At 51.5% G+C, this 14,115-nt stretch overlaps 1 long non-coding RNA gene across 4 annotated transcripts in view; it reads left to right on the top strand.

Moving 5' to 3' along the window:
• The window catches only part of LOC135178628 (uncharacterized), a 145,074-nt gene that overhangs the window by 99,211 nt on the left and 31,748 nt on the right, over positions 1–14,115 (top strand). Inside the window, exons 3-5 of one of the 4 annotated variants that reach the window (XR_010303649.1) lie at positions 5,558–5,650; positions 9,113–9,253; positions 9,985–10,542. This is a non-coding gene — a long non-coding RNA (uncharacterized LOC135178628). Of the gene's footprint in view, positions 1–5,557; positions 5,651–8,231; positions 8,316–9,112; positions 9,254–9,984; positions 10,543–14,115 lie in introns of those variants that run through there. The other 3 variants (XR_010303650.1, XR_010303651.1, XR_010303648.1) reach the window with 3 other exon arrangements.

Genomic DNA, 14,115 nt, shown 5'->3' with positions numbered 1-14,115 from the left:
AGTAGTCTGGAAGCAAACTGAAGGCAGCAAAACAAGAACAGCCTGCAGTAGCACATGAAAAGCACCCTTGCAGGACACAGGTATGCAAGGCCCACCCAGTTCCAGTGTGCTATGCTGGTTTTAAACTGGCCTCGGTTCATCTGGAGTCCCAGGCGGAAGCATCCTTTGGGCTTACAGAACTTGGTGGAGCAACTGGGGCTCACAGGGGCACTTTGCTGCTTGGTGAGTTGCCTGGCTTCACTGCAGATTGTGATGACTTGGGTTCCTCCTCACATAAGTGACCTGGCTGAATTTCTGTGTTGAGGTGGTGTGGGCCAGATGTAACATGCCCAAGCCCAGCAGAGTGGCCCTGCGAGGGCTCTGGTGGACAGGACCAGCTCCTGATCTGCTGCAGATGTGCCGTGGGGCCCTCCAGGATGAGGTGTTTCTGGAGGTGTGGAGCTTACCATAGGTGTGAGCTTCTTGTTTCCCTGACTCTCATCACTGTGGGACTCTTACCAGGACTGCAGGCTATGATTCCATCACAACCTGGACAGCTTCTGGAAGCTCTTTGGAGCCAGTGGAGTTGGTTTTTTTCTTGAGCCGTGTTTGAACCAAACACTTTGATGCTCTTTCCTGAAGAGCTTTTTGGTTCAGTCATCCACGCAGGTGTGTCTGCACCTAAGCAGCACTGCAGGGAGTTGCACACCATAGCTACAGAAACTGAAAGATGTGCCTGTGTGGCACCACAGGAAAGGATTCATTTCTCCAAGGAGCAGAATGAGAAGGAGGAGCAAACCAATTGCAATGAAAGGCAGAGCGAGGCCTGAGGTGCTAATAAACTGTAGCCTTTCTGGAGCAGGAAGCAGATTTAGTAAGCACCATGCAGAGAGTGCCTGTGCCACCAAAGCATGCCAGGCACAGCAGCACGGGGAGCCATTTGAATATGTTTCAAGACAGAATATTGAGGAAAAGCCACAACTAGCAGCAAACCAAATTAAAAACAACAACAGGATATGTCCTTTAAATGACTCACCCAGCCCCTGCTGACGCCGAGGTAGAGCGTGCACGGAGTCCCCGGACTCGCACTCAGAGGCAGATTTTGCTAAAGCCATGGGCTGCAAGCTGCAGGCAGGGCTTGGAACATCTGTGTTTATTTTGCATGACAAACTTGTTCCTCAGCTTGGACAAAATGCAAGCTGGTCTGGGGCTTGGGGGTTGCAGCTCCTCGTCGGGCTGTGCCCGGCGCGCGGCTGGCCGCTGCCGTGTGATGCATATTGCATGACTCCATTCATGTTTAATGACAAGTGTGCTATATTTTTAATCTTTATAGCTTTAATGTGTGCAAGTGGTTTTAATAATTGGTGCTGCAGGATGGTTGCTTCCCAGAATTACCCTGCAAAATTGCTGTGTTTTCAGCCTTTAGTTGCACAGGTTGTAAATTATAAAGCTTGCGTAGTAACAAACTTGGCACTCTCTACTTGCTCCTCAGAGATGCCAACCTGTAACAACAGTCAAAAGATACATGCTGGCAAAGTTCCTTCCCTGAAGCTTTCCTCTCTTGTCTGCATGGACCAGGAGAGTCCAGCAGCCGTGCCTGGTGGAGGCTGGCTGGAGGCTGCACGGTGTGATCTCACAGTGTGGGCTCTGCACAGGGTACTGCTCACAGACAAGTATTAGAAGCAAACCTGGGTCAAACAGAGTGGGATGGTCATGTTTTTTTCCCAGAAGGAAACAGATCTGGGTGGTGATGGTGGTCTAAAGGCTTCTGTTTCTGAAAGCTGGGTTTCTACTGCTCTGGCTTTTGGGCATGTCCTGGCTGCAGGACACTGCACCTGTAATGCACAGGCCACCAAACGCAGCTCTGTGCTCTGCCGTTAGGAGGGAACTTGAGGCTCGGTGTTAGTGGCAATTTGTGCTGGTGTTCCTCAGTATCAGGTTAATCCACCCCCAAGCACCAGCTCACCTACCTTGCTGCACCCTCTCATCCCATGGCCTGGCTCAGGCTGACAGAGGGCTGGCACTTGCCCTATGGTGGCACGGCCCAGGGCAGCCCCCCCAGCCCCTCACTGCACAGTCACCTTGAGGAGTTTCTCTGCAGCTGAGTGGTGAAGGTACAAAGCTCTTGTGTGTAGCAAGTCTTCAGTATCCAGAGGAGCACTTAAAGGGCAGTGAACAAATAGGGGCTGTCCCTGGAGGCTGCAGCAGTGAGATGGCCCCTTTGATTGTGCAGAGCAGCCTCTAGCTGTCTCTGAAACACTTCACCGCTGGGCAGTATGGAACTGCCACAGTCTTCTGAGCCCAGCCTGAGTGTAAAGGCTGCAGGAGCTGAGTAGAAGAGCTGATGGCAGGCTGCAGTGAAACTGGGCTGTTGGTGTCCAGGGCAAGGCACAGCTGCTGTCTGCAGTGCTGCGTACAAGTCCTTGGGTGGGGACAAGCTCAAAGGGCTTCTCCTACCACTGATAATCCAAGGTAGCAATTTCCAACCTTGGGGACCACAGCTCAAACTTTCCCATCTCTAAAGACTTCATCAGTGGGGCTGCTCTCATCAGAGATTGCTCCCAAGCAGAAGCTCTCCAAGTTAACAGCTTCCAGCGAGCAAAAATATAACTCAGTGTGTAGCAGAAAGGAAGCCACCAGCAGTGCCACCACCTCTGGCAGCCCTTTTCCTAATCACCATTGCTTTATCAGAAATGTTAAGTTGAGGTTTGGTTTATTTTATTGGTTTTTAAGAATAAATTCTCACAGCATCACATCTATAAAAGGTTCATCACAGCCCAAACACCGCTCTAACCTTTTAAGCTTCTCCAGTAAAAGCTGTCGTCTTTATTTATACAAGTTTGGGGAAGATACAAATGTAATCATAACCCCCAAGGCAAAATTTTATGGCAGTTTTCAGAACTCCTCTCTATAAAAACTGCTCAAACCTACAAACATAAAAGCTTCCAATAAAATTTGCTTTAGATCCTAGTCATAAAACATGAATATCTTTCCCTGGCCCTGCAGCTACAGGTGTCCAATTGCTGGAGCCGTTTGATGCAAGCCTGGGCTGGCAGCCTTGGCCTCCTCCCCGAGCTGGTGGCTGCCTTGGGCCAGGCTGTGGTGGGTTTTGTCCCACCTTCCTCACCCGGTATTTGGTCTGATGATGAAGAAAATCTTTGGGCATGAAGAGGATTGTGCTATTAGGATATCAGAGAGTGCCAGGACTAGGGGGAATAGAGCAAAGCTGGAGATAGGTAGGTTCAGACTGGGCATGCGGAGGAAGTTCTTCAGCATGAGAGTGGTGAGAGGCTGGAATGGGTTGCCCAGGGAGGTGGTTGAGGCCTCATCCCTGGAGGTGTTTAAGGCCAGGCTGGCTGAGGCTGTGGGCAGCCTGCTCTAGGGTAGGGTGTCCCTGCCCATGGCAGGGGGGTTGGAACTAGATGATCCTTGTGGTCCCTTCCAACTCTGACTGATTCTGTCATTCTGTGAAGCAGAAAGCAGTCTAGAACCTGCAGTTCTTCTCTTTGCCTTGCTGTTGTACTCTCACTGGAAGGGCTGGTGGCACCTTGGCTTTCCCTGGGGTGGTACAGGACTGCACGTGTTAGATGCTACTTCAGCTAAAGATTCCTTACTGCAGGCTGCTCAGCTGCACGTTAAGTGTTAGCAACAGGTAGAAAATTCTTTATTTGTGTGTCAGCTGAGAAGATGCAAGCACAGGCAGGAGTGAGGCCGGGCTGCAGGCAGGCCCTGTGTGGGAGATGAAGTGCAGAATAAATCTCTGCAGATTGGGGCTTTAGTGGAGTCCTGGCAACTGCAGGCTCGTGCTTTATCAGCCTAGATTAATGTGCTCTTACCATCCAGGGGGGGTTAACCCTGAGAGCTCAGCCTACCTGGTAGCTGAGGGAAGACTTGAGTGCTTCTGTTCTCACTGCAATTAGAAGAGTGTAGATAGGGGCAGAGGCTACAGCTCCAGACATGAAGGCAGAAGCAGTTTGCTGTATTCTCTGAGGTCAAAGGCATTCACAGGCATCTTTCTTGGAGGCACTGAAAGCACCCATGAAAGTTCATGGTAAGAAAGAACAACTTAGTTTAAATCTGTGCTTTTATGGCAGTGCTTCTTCTAACACAGTAGTACTGGGACCTTGTTTCCTAAAACTGATTTCTCCAGTGACTGCTGGAAGCTAGAGGTCACCCAGAACACCTTCAGCTGGTAGCCTGCACCTCACTGTTGCAGGTCTTGGCCTGGGTGCTTAGCATGGCAAGTCCACAGCCTCTGAAAATGTCCCCTGTGCAGAGGGACTGTCTGAGAGCCTCTTCCTTCTCCCTTCATACACCCCTCAGCTAGGGCACCACTGCAGGAGCTGAGCAGCCTGTCTCAGTGTGCTGCTGGATCTGCCCTGGGTAAGGGCAGGGAGCAGCAGGGAAATGGGGGAGATCAGGAGTTGCAAACTAAGAGTATAACAGAAGATAGGATTAATGATGGGGTTGCTCTGCTTATCTTGAAATGGACTTTAATTACAATTCTGCCTTCCCATTTGTGCTTTCAGTAAGAAATTTGCTCTCAGAGTACCAACAAGCCAGCTGTTAGTGCTTCCTTAATACTTCTCTCTTCTGCTGCAGAGGAGAGAGCTGCATGCTTGGGATCTGCTGGGTGTGTTAATGATGAATTAACTCTGCTTTATGGCATTGCTGAACAAGGGAACTTCTCCCAGGCGCCCATCAGTGGTTAGCATTTGTTTGTGAGGCTGCTATGCCTTTCCTGTATCCCCATTACAGAGCTCTATTTAAGAGTGACCTTTGGGGGGTGTGGAAGCTGTTCAGTGAAACCTGCCTCTTCAGAACTGTTTCAAGGAGTGAGATGCCCCAATGGCACGCAAAGAAAGCTGCTACTGAGAGCCTGGCGTGTTGCTCCTCTTCACAGCCACACTGGTGTGTTTGTGAGAGTGGAAATGTCAGGAGGATGTTGTTGGAGTGGCTGCACAGTCACTCAGATCCCTGATTTCAAAAGGCTGCCCTTTTTGGCCAGAATGGTGACAACTTCCCTGGTTACATGGGCACAACTGTGCACAGCCAGCATCTCTGTCTTGGCTTCCCTCATCCTAACAGCATCTGTAGTAGTGAGAATGTTGCTTTGAGTGCCAACCATCCACACACTCCCTCCTATGGCACCTTTGAATTGTCCTTACTAATGATGAAGCTTTTGAGTCACTGCTTTCAGAAAGAAGCAAAGCAAAAAGCTCCCTTCTTCTGGAAGCCAACACTCTGCAGCCTCTGCTGCACACAGACTCCAAAGGGAACGTGAAAGAGAGAAATGGTGCCTGGCAGGTGTGGTCTGGGGCATGTGGTGCTGTTGACTGTCTGTATTTTGCTGAGAAGTGGAGCAGTTCCTCCTTTCTGCTGTTGTACCAAGTACCTTTCACCAATTCTAAATGCACTTAATTTGCTTTGGATTTTGGCACCAGGGCAGAGAGTGGCTCTCAGCCTCTGGTCTGAATCAAATAGTCATGATTGAAGGTGGTGCTGTTTGCATTCAGTATTCATTGCTCTTGGCAAAACAAATGTTGACCTTATAACATGACTATTAATGTTCTGACAGAGTAATGAGGCCACCTGGATTTAGAGCAGCGATGGGCTTCCTGAGGAGATCATCTCTTAGATTCCAGACCCTTGTGGAGAGAACCCATCAATGGTGAGTAAATGTCATCACATCCAGGCTGCGAGGTGGAGGTGCAATACAGTTCTTGTCATCCTCTGCTCTCCTCATCTGCTTCTCACAACAGATCTGTGAGTTCTGAACCCCAAATGCTCCTTGGTAGAAACAGGGATGAACTGTTTCAGTCTTCTTTTGTGAAAATATGCCCTAGCAGAATGTGAGGAGGTCAATCCCTCAAGTATTCATCCTCACCAGACTAAAGCAAGGAGGGAAGAAGCTTTTCACTGTCTCTGCTATACTTGTACTGAGTGGTGGCTTCCACATGAGACTTCTCTGGAGCTATTGATTGCCCAAACTCTCCGTATCTCTGGCTTACACACTGCTGTCAGGCAGCTATTGTGGAGGCTTGACAGCATCATCAATACTGGCATTAGAGCTACTTTGCCAGCTCGTGAGGACAGGACGGGTGTGATTGATATGGAGGTAAGTGAAAAATTGTGCAAAGTCACTGCCATTTTTTTTCTTGGGCTTTCACAAAAGCCTCATTTGCTTCCCTGCCTACTCAAGACAGGGGAATGAATTCATCAGGGCTGCTGCTAAGTCATTTGGCAGGATGAGTCTGCAGTGCACCGTGCAGGCCCTGGCCCTGGCAGAACAGAGGTGCAAGTCGCCAGGCATTTGCAGATCCTGGTGTGTGCTTGCTGCTGGAGGAGCTGGCATGTCTCAAACAGGCACCCAGCACCCTGAAAGCTTTGCTAAAGCCTGAGAGATCAGTGGTGCTGCTGCAGCGGTGCTGCCCCTGCTGCTCTCAGCACCCTGGGCTGGATGGGTGCCTACAGGCAGTCCAGCCCCCATCAGCAGCCCTGCCTGGTTGTGTTGCAGCAGGAACAGGGCTAGCAACCATATTGCGACTCCCAGAGTCTCCATGGCTTCCTCATTGCTCCAGCAGGGAAATAATCTGCACCAGACTTGTTTGCTGGCACCGGCTGCATCCCTCTGTGCCAGCTCCAATGTGTAGGCTGGCACATTGCAGAGATGAGGGGCGGGGGAAGAACTGGAAACAGAGCCCTGGCTACAGAGCTTCCCGTTATGACCTGCCTCGGCCCTGGCTTCACTGGCACCTTGCTCTGCAGTGAGGCCAAGCAGCTGCTGGCAGCATGGGGCTCCAGGGTTGGATGGGAACCTTCAGAACATCCTTCTTCTTGCAAGGGAAACCAGGGAGCCCTGGAACAGGCAGCTCTTTTGACAGGAGTGCAACATGCTTTATGCTGAGGGCAGCCACTGAACTGCTGTTGAAATTCCTCCCCTGGAGCAGCTCCATTTGGGAAGAACCAGCTTTTCTGTAGGACAAATCTCAGCTGCTTCCTTCCCAAGCTCTGGCATCCATGCAGCGGGTGGAGGTGCAACAGAAGCACCCGCAAATGCTGGAGCGAGTGGAGTGCTGCATGTTGAGCCTTGGGACTTGGTGTGTAAGTCAGGTTTTGCCTTCCTTTTGCTTTAAAACAAAGGTTGGCTTCCTGCTTCTCCAGATGTCAGAGCAGAGTTTGCCTTGAGCTGCTGTTTCAGGAACTCCTGAAAATAAAGACTGCTGCAGAGGGGCAGCTGGAAGGTGAGGTCTGTGTGGTGGTGAGACTGCAGGAGCTGTGCTGCAGCAGGAGCCTCAGCCTGCTGAAAGTCACCTTTGCCAAGATACTTTCATCAGGGTGTTTTATGCTCCCATTCTTTCAGAATCTGCTCCAGTTCACACATGGTACAGGGCAGTCAGGAGCTGACAGGACAGCGTTAACCTGTGACATCCCCACCGGGGTTAATGTCACTACCAGGACCAAGCTGTTTCCCCAGCAGAGACGGTGGAATTGTGCCTCCTCTTTCTTATTAACAACAGGACCTTCTACCTGGAGATGAAAGAACAAAAGCCTGGGCAGGCAGTTAATTATAGCTTAAGCTTCACAAGCAGAGTTAATGAATTTTAACGTGCCTCAATTAATAACTAATTGGGTTTTGCGCCTCAGCTGTGAGTGGAAGTGTAGGGGTGTCCAGGAGAAAAAAAAAGGGTCTAAAGATGAGATGCTTTAATTGAAATACTGCAAGAGCCTTCTAGAGCAGAGACAGGACCGTGGCATCTGTAATGCAAAGGAGAGAGCAAAGAGAAGTGGTTTCCCAGGGGAACCAAAAGTGGTGTTAGAGCAGCTGCAAGGAGCGGGGTTCTTTGGTCACCCGTGGCACATAGGTGGGAGAGTTCTCCATTCAACTATAGCCCCCACACATCTCAGCAGTGGCAACCTTATTGCAAGGAGGAGCCCTGAAGCACTTGTGTGAGCCCACCTCGGTGGTTGGTGAGAAAGGCCCTGCTGGGACGTCAGAGCTGTGCTGCTCTGGGGATCTGAAGCCCTGTTGGCACACATCTGGCAGAAGCCCAGGGTGGTGGTGGGAGTGGGAGTGGCTGATTTTGAGCTCTCCTGAGCCAGCTCTGCACTGAGCTCCAGCGGCTTTAAGCAGGTGCCTGGAAACTTTCTGATGAATCTGACCCAATGGGAGTGTTACTTAAAAACTAATGGGAGGTGATGGCCCAGCAGTATGCTGGAGAATGTGTTAAAGCTTTAACTTTTCATTTAAGGTTTTTGACAAGACACTGCAGATTATAAATAATGGATGAATTCCCAAAGTGTGTCTGCACTTCCTGGCTAGCTTCCCACATGGGTGAACTGTGAGTTTTCTCCTTAATTATCTGTAGGAGAACCTCTGCATATTGCTCTTTAAGCATATAATTATCCTTGATCATTTGGGATGAATTATATGTCCTTGCTGCTGTATGGGTTTGGGCCTAATGTAGGACAGGGAGTCAAGCAGATAAAAAAAGATGTGAAGGACACAGAATGGTGAAGCGTGAGGAGGAGCTTCTGCTGCCTTGGCTTGAGGATGTGGGCTTGTTCAGGAGGATTTAACAGCCACCATGGAGCGTATCCTGCCATCAGTCATGTCAGCTGCTCCAAAGAACCGGGGTCTTGTAAATTCTTTTTACCTGGCTGAGCCCCAAATGTATTGTAGCTGCTTTTTAAAGTCAAGTACAAGTGAGTCTAGTGAGGAGAGCCTCTGTCCTGTCTGCTGCTGAGTGGCAGCTGTGCAGAGGAGACCCTGTGTCCTCTGCACTGTTGAGTCTGTGACACCTGTGGGGATGAGATTTATTCTCCACAATCTCCTGTGTGTCTGAGTGCTGAGCCTGGCAGCAACTGGGTGGTTCCTGTGGCTTCTGCTCTTTGGCTGCCTGGTCCTGCATGTTGAGGAAAGGTTGGTTGAGGTCCTGCTGAAATCTGTCCTGCACACGTGCTGCAGTGATGGTACACACCTCCTACAGAGTAGGGGGACACGAGTGAAAATGTGATCGTAGAAATAAATGGCCTGGCTTGGTATCTCTTAGGCTCCTGAACACCAAAGTCAGGTGCTCCAGCAGAGTAGGAGAGGACCTCTGTATGCAGCTTCGACCTTACTCCTCCCTAGGCCTTGCTGTGGATTGGAGCACGATGGAGCCCTGGAAGCAAGCAAGTTGCTGCATGACCATCAGCTTGGCCCTGGGCTCACACCACAATCTTCCACCTTCTGCTCCAGGCACCGGAGAAGTTAGGCAGAAAGAACTGAGAGGTAGCATAAATGTTGATCTACCCGGGGCTGGCTGCTGCTTGGCTGTGCCATTGGGCTAATGAGATACTTGATGGCTTTTGCTATGGAAAGAGGATTAGTTTTAAACCCACATCTAGGGGAATGTCCATCGTTTTGCTGTGATTAGCATGTGATTCAGGCTCTGGTGGGATAAAAACAGTGACCAGAGGTAAAGGTAGCAAAGGTTAAATTGGTGGACTGCTTTGACTTCATTGACCCAGAACTGAGAGACAGTTTGAGTACTGTAAATGCAAAACATTTTATGCTAGGCAGGTCTGTTAGTAATGCTTTTTTAAAAGGAAAGAGGAAGAAAAACAACCAAACACAATCTGTAATTTAGGGTTTTTCTGTTTTCATGCACAAATGTGAGCCTGGAATGGGTTGCCCAGGGCAAAAGCTGGAGAGGGACTTTTTAGGCTATCAGAGAGTGCCAGGACTATGGGGGATGGAGCAAAGCTGGACTTGGGGAGGTTCAAACTGGATGTGAGGAGGAAGTTGTTGAGCATGAGTGTGGAGAGCCTGGAATGGGTTGCCCAGGGAGGTGGTTGAGGCCCCATCCCTGGAGATGTTTAAGGCCAGGCTGGATGAGGCTGTGGCCATCCTGATCTAGAGTAGGGTGTCCCTGCCCATGGCAGGGGGGCTGGAACTGGATGATCCTTGTGGTCCCTTCCAACCCTGGCTGATTCTATGATTCTATTAAATTTTGTCTGTAGTGGTTGAAGAGAGCAGTAAATGCCAGAGAGTGCAAACCCAGGAATTGTCTGCATCTCAGAGAGTAGAAAGCTGTGGTCCTTGGAATGCGATGCTCCGAATGCGAGGGAAGAAAAGAAAATATATGTCTACTTCTCCTCCCTGGCTCTGCTTCCAAAGGGTATTTATCAGCCACAAGGTGGGAAAACACACAGAAGCCAAAGTGCAGCTGCGGTTTGTTTTGTTTAACTTTATTTTTGTGGTGTTTGAGCAGCCTCAGCCGGAGCACGGCAGCACTTAGGAAAAGAAAAGAACTCGTTAATCCCTTAAAAGCAGCATCCTCAGGCGCCGACCCCCACCTCCCACAACTCCCTGCACCGGGCTTCTCATCATGCCCTACAACTGCTGCACGATAAATAATAAAAGATTAAAACCTTAAACCTGGAAAACTTAGGAAAAAAATATTAGAAAATTTTATTTGGGATGATAAAAATCCTTGAATGATTTACTTTTAGGGACAATTTCATTGCTGCCATGTGCAGGAACTAATGATCGCGCAGGGCTGCCGATTGGTGAGAGGGTTGCTTGGGAAACATAGTCATGGGTAGGTGATAAAGTCGCCCTTTCTCCAGCGCTGCCTCACTGTCACCGGCACAGCTCTCACCGTTTGTTACAAGGAAATGATGCTCCATGCACATATTTATATCTGGCTGGCAATAACGTGGGCAATAACGCTCCCCGAGCGGCCCACCTTGTTTTAAGGAGCCCGGCTTGATGCCTGCTGCCAGCGCCCCTCAGCCTGCGTGCAGTGGGTTTAAAGGAGAGTTTGTGGTGCTGGAGGCAGCTTCCTTCATAGAATCAACCAGGTTGGAAGAGACCTCCAAGATCATTCAGTCCAACCTAGCACCCAGCCCTATCCAGTCAACCAGACCATGGCACTAAGTGCCTCAGCCAGGCTTTTCTTGAAGACCCCCAGGGACGGTGCCTCCACCACCTCCCTGGGCAGCCCATTCCAATGCCAAACACTCTCTCTGTGAAGAACTTCTTCCTAATATCCAGCCTAGACCTACCCTGGCACAACTTGAGACTGTGTCCCCTTGTTCTATTGCTGGTTGCCTGGCAGAAGAGGCCACCCCCCACCTGGCTACATTGCCCCTTCAGGTAGTTGTAGACAGTAATAAGATCACCCCTGAGCCTCCTCTTCTCCAGGCTAAACAGGCCCAGCTCCCTCAACCTCTCCTCATAGGATTTGTGCTCCAGGCCCCTCACCAGCTTTGTTGCCCTTCTCTGGACATGTTCCAGCACCTCAACATCTTTCTTGAATTGAGGGGCCCAGAACTGGACACAGTACTCAAGGTGTGGTCTGACCAGTGCTGAGTACAGGGGAAGAATAACCTCCCTTGTCCTGCTGGCCACACTGTTCCTGATGCAGGCCAGGATGCCATTGGCTCTCTTGGCCACCTGGGCACACTGCTGGCTCAAAATGCTCTTTGCCATCAGGTGTGTTGCTTAAACCAGAGAGAGGCCACAAGTGCGCCTTGTCCCCTCTTGGGTGTTACGTTAGCAGCCGAGTTAACTGGGATGAGGGTGTTCAGGAGCCTTCTGTTCCACTTCAGAGAGCAGTGTCTCCTGCAGCTTCTCAGAGGACACTGCTGGAGTACCTGACCAGCTCTGCCGTAACGTGGAGGTGTAGCTTGTGGTGGCTGTGGGGAAAAGGACGCTAGGTTCAGCTCCCTCTCAGCTGAGACCCAGGTTAGAGGCCATGTGGATTCGCTTGGTTTTGCTGAAAGCACCGTGAAAATAGGACCTTTGTGTACAGCCTGTTGTTGGGCAGAGCTGGCACACGGAGCAGCAGCTGGTGGTACCAAAGCCCCCAAGAAACGCAGTTAGAAGGGAAAGGCAGTGTGTGGTACAGCAATTGAACACCCATGACTTGGGGGGGATGTCTGGAGGAGCTGCCCTGTCCTTTGAGGGAGCCACACGTAGGTGAGATGCGTGGCCTCCCTGGCCTCAGAAGAGTTTGCTGGCCAGTGCCTCAAAGGGTGCTGAGAGTGTGGTGGATGTTGCTGAGGAGCACTGAGGCGGGGGTGCTGCATGGAGCTGTGACTCCCCTTGTCTCCTGGCTCACACTAACACTGTCTGGTCCATGTCACTGGTCTGTGTCTGTCGGTGCAGGGATGCTCTTAGTGTTGGTAGCTTGGGGAAGACTTCTGCGTGTTTCCCAAACCTCCTCCTTGTCAGTGCCTCGCTGTATTTATTCACCCTAGCAGGTGTTAATCCTTCTTCTTATTGACTCAAGGTTCAGTGATCTCCATTTATCTGCCTTGATTCCAGCATTTGCCTTGCTGGGGCCTGGCTCACTCAGTGATGTAAGTTTGGTTTTTGCTTTGTGACTTTTTTACAGCCTTGCCCTTTCTGGTCTCTGGGTCTCTGTGAGGCAGTTAGGAGACTGTTAGAACCTTTGTGGCTCTTCACTGGTAGCTTCTGTCCAGTGCGTCAGATAAGTCCAGGTGAAGTTTCTGTTTTCTTCAGTCTCTGCCTCTGTGCAGCATCCTGCACCCCGTGCTGTGGTCCCTCTCCGTGGCACACAGGCACAGGACAGGTCTTGCACAAGCTCAGAGCCACCTGGAGAATGAGGGAAGAGCAGGGCGCTCCACGAACCCCTCATTCCGTGCAGTCGCTGGCTCCTAGCTGAGGAGATCAGGGTCAGAGGGCTGAGGAGGGGCTGCAAGCTCCGCACTGCTTTAGCAGGCAGGGAATGGTGGGGGGCTGGCAGGCCCGGGGCAGGCCTGCTCCTCACCCTCCCCTCCCCACCTGAAAAGCTTCCAGGGTGGTGAGTTCTTGGCACCTGCCTTCGCGTGTGCACAGAAGGGGCAGGGAGCGGCGCCTGCCAAGTCCGTGGGCCTTGAGGAGCTGCCAGGCTGAGCCCACAGATCACCGGCCATGCATGCGCCCTGCCTGGGCCCTTGCCCTCCTTCCGGGGCCATCTCCCGCAGCCAGGCCTCTTGGCCGCCGCAGTGCTCCTGCTGTCCGCGGCTCCCACCGACGCGCTCCGCTTCCTCCTCCAAGGGCCTTGCTGTCAATGTCACAGCCGCGCGCCGTTGTCATTCGGGGCTGGCAGCAGGACAGTTGGCGCTACGAGGGGGCCAGGCTGCTTCAGCCTGCTCTCCAGAAGCCATCAGGAGCAAGCAGGGATGTGGCCGTCATGGCGCCTGCCTCGGTCTCCTGCATGATCCGAGGCGTTTGCTGGGCTGTGGAGCACCTCCTGGGGAGCTGGTGATGGTCTGCAGGGCTCCTGCTTCTGTTCCTCACACCTCGGCTGTGGCCAAAGGTGCCGTGAAGGCTGCCTGCGCGAAAGGTGTTGAGGTGCTTGAACGTGTCCAGAGAAGGGCACCCAAGGCTGGGGAGGGGCCTGGAGCACAGCCCTGTGAGGAGAGGCTGAGGGAACTGGGGGTGTGCAGCCTGCAGCAGAGGAGGCTCAGGGCAGAGCTCATTGCTCTCTACAACTACCCGAAAGTAGGTCGTAGCCAGACACTCAGTGACAGAACAAGAGGACACAGTCTTAAACTGTGCCAGGGTAGGTTCAAGGTGGACGTCAGGAAGAAGTTCTTCACAGCCAGAGTGATTGGCATTGGAATGGGCTGCCCCAGGAGGTGGTGGTGGAGTCCCCATCCCTGGAGGTGTTTAAAAGGAGGCTGGATGAGGCACTTCGTGCCATGGTTTAGTTAATTAGAAGGGTTAGGTGATAGGTTGGACTCGATGATCTCAGAAGTCTTTTCCAGCCTGCTTAATCCTTTGATTGTGTGATTCTGTCTCTGGTTGCACTGCTCAGACAGGACCTGTGCTCAGGGCTGGGGCCACCTTCTCGAGCTATTGTCTGCACACACAGAGAAAGAGCCTTTGTGGGGAGAGCAGGAGATGGGCTGGGAATGGTGCCCTCAGCTTGCAGAGGGGTTGAAGGGGCTGGGGAGAGAGAACTGTGCAGCTCCTGGCTGAGTTATCCCCGGGGGGCTAATGGAGACAAACCCACGGCCACCCCCCCCCAGCTCTTTTCTTGGTCATGAGCTGCAGAAGGAGCACAAGCATCAGTGGTAGAAATGTAGAAATGTGATTCAGCCAGAGCAGTGCTGGTGAAAACGTGGCTCAGTGTTCCC

The sequence above is a fragment of the Pogoniulus pusillus genome, chromosome 10, assembly GCF_015220805.1.
Source record: "Pogoniulus pusillus isolate bPogPus1 chromosome 10, bPogPus1.pri, whole genome shotgun sequence".
NCBI lineage: Eukaryota > Metazoa > Chordata > Aves > Piciformes > Lybiidae > Pogoniulus > Pogoniulus pusillus.
Note: the sequence above shows the minus strand (reverse complement) of the source record. Positions and strands in the feature narration are given on the sequence as shown.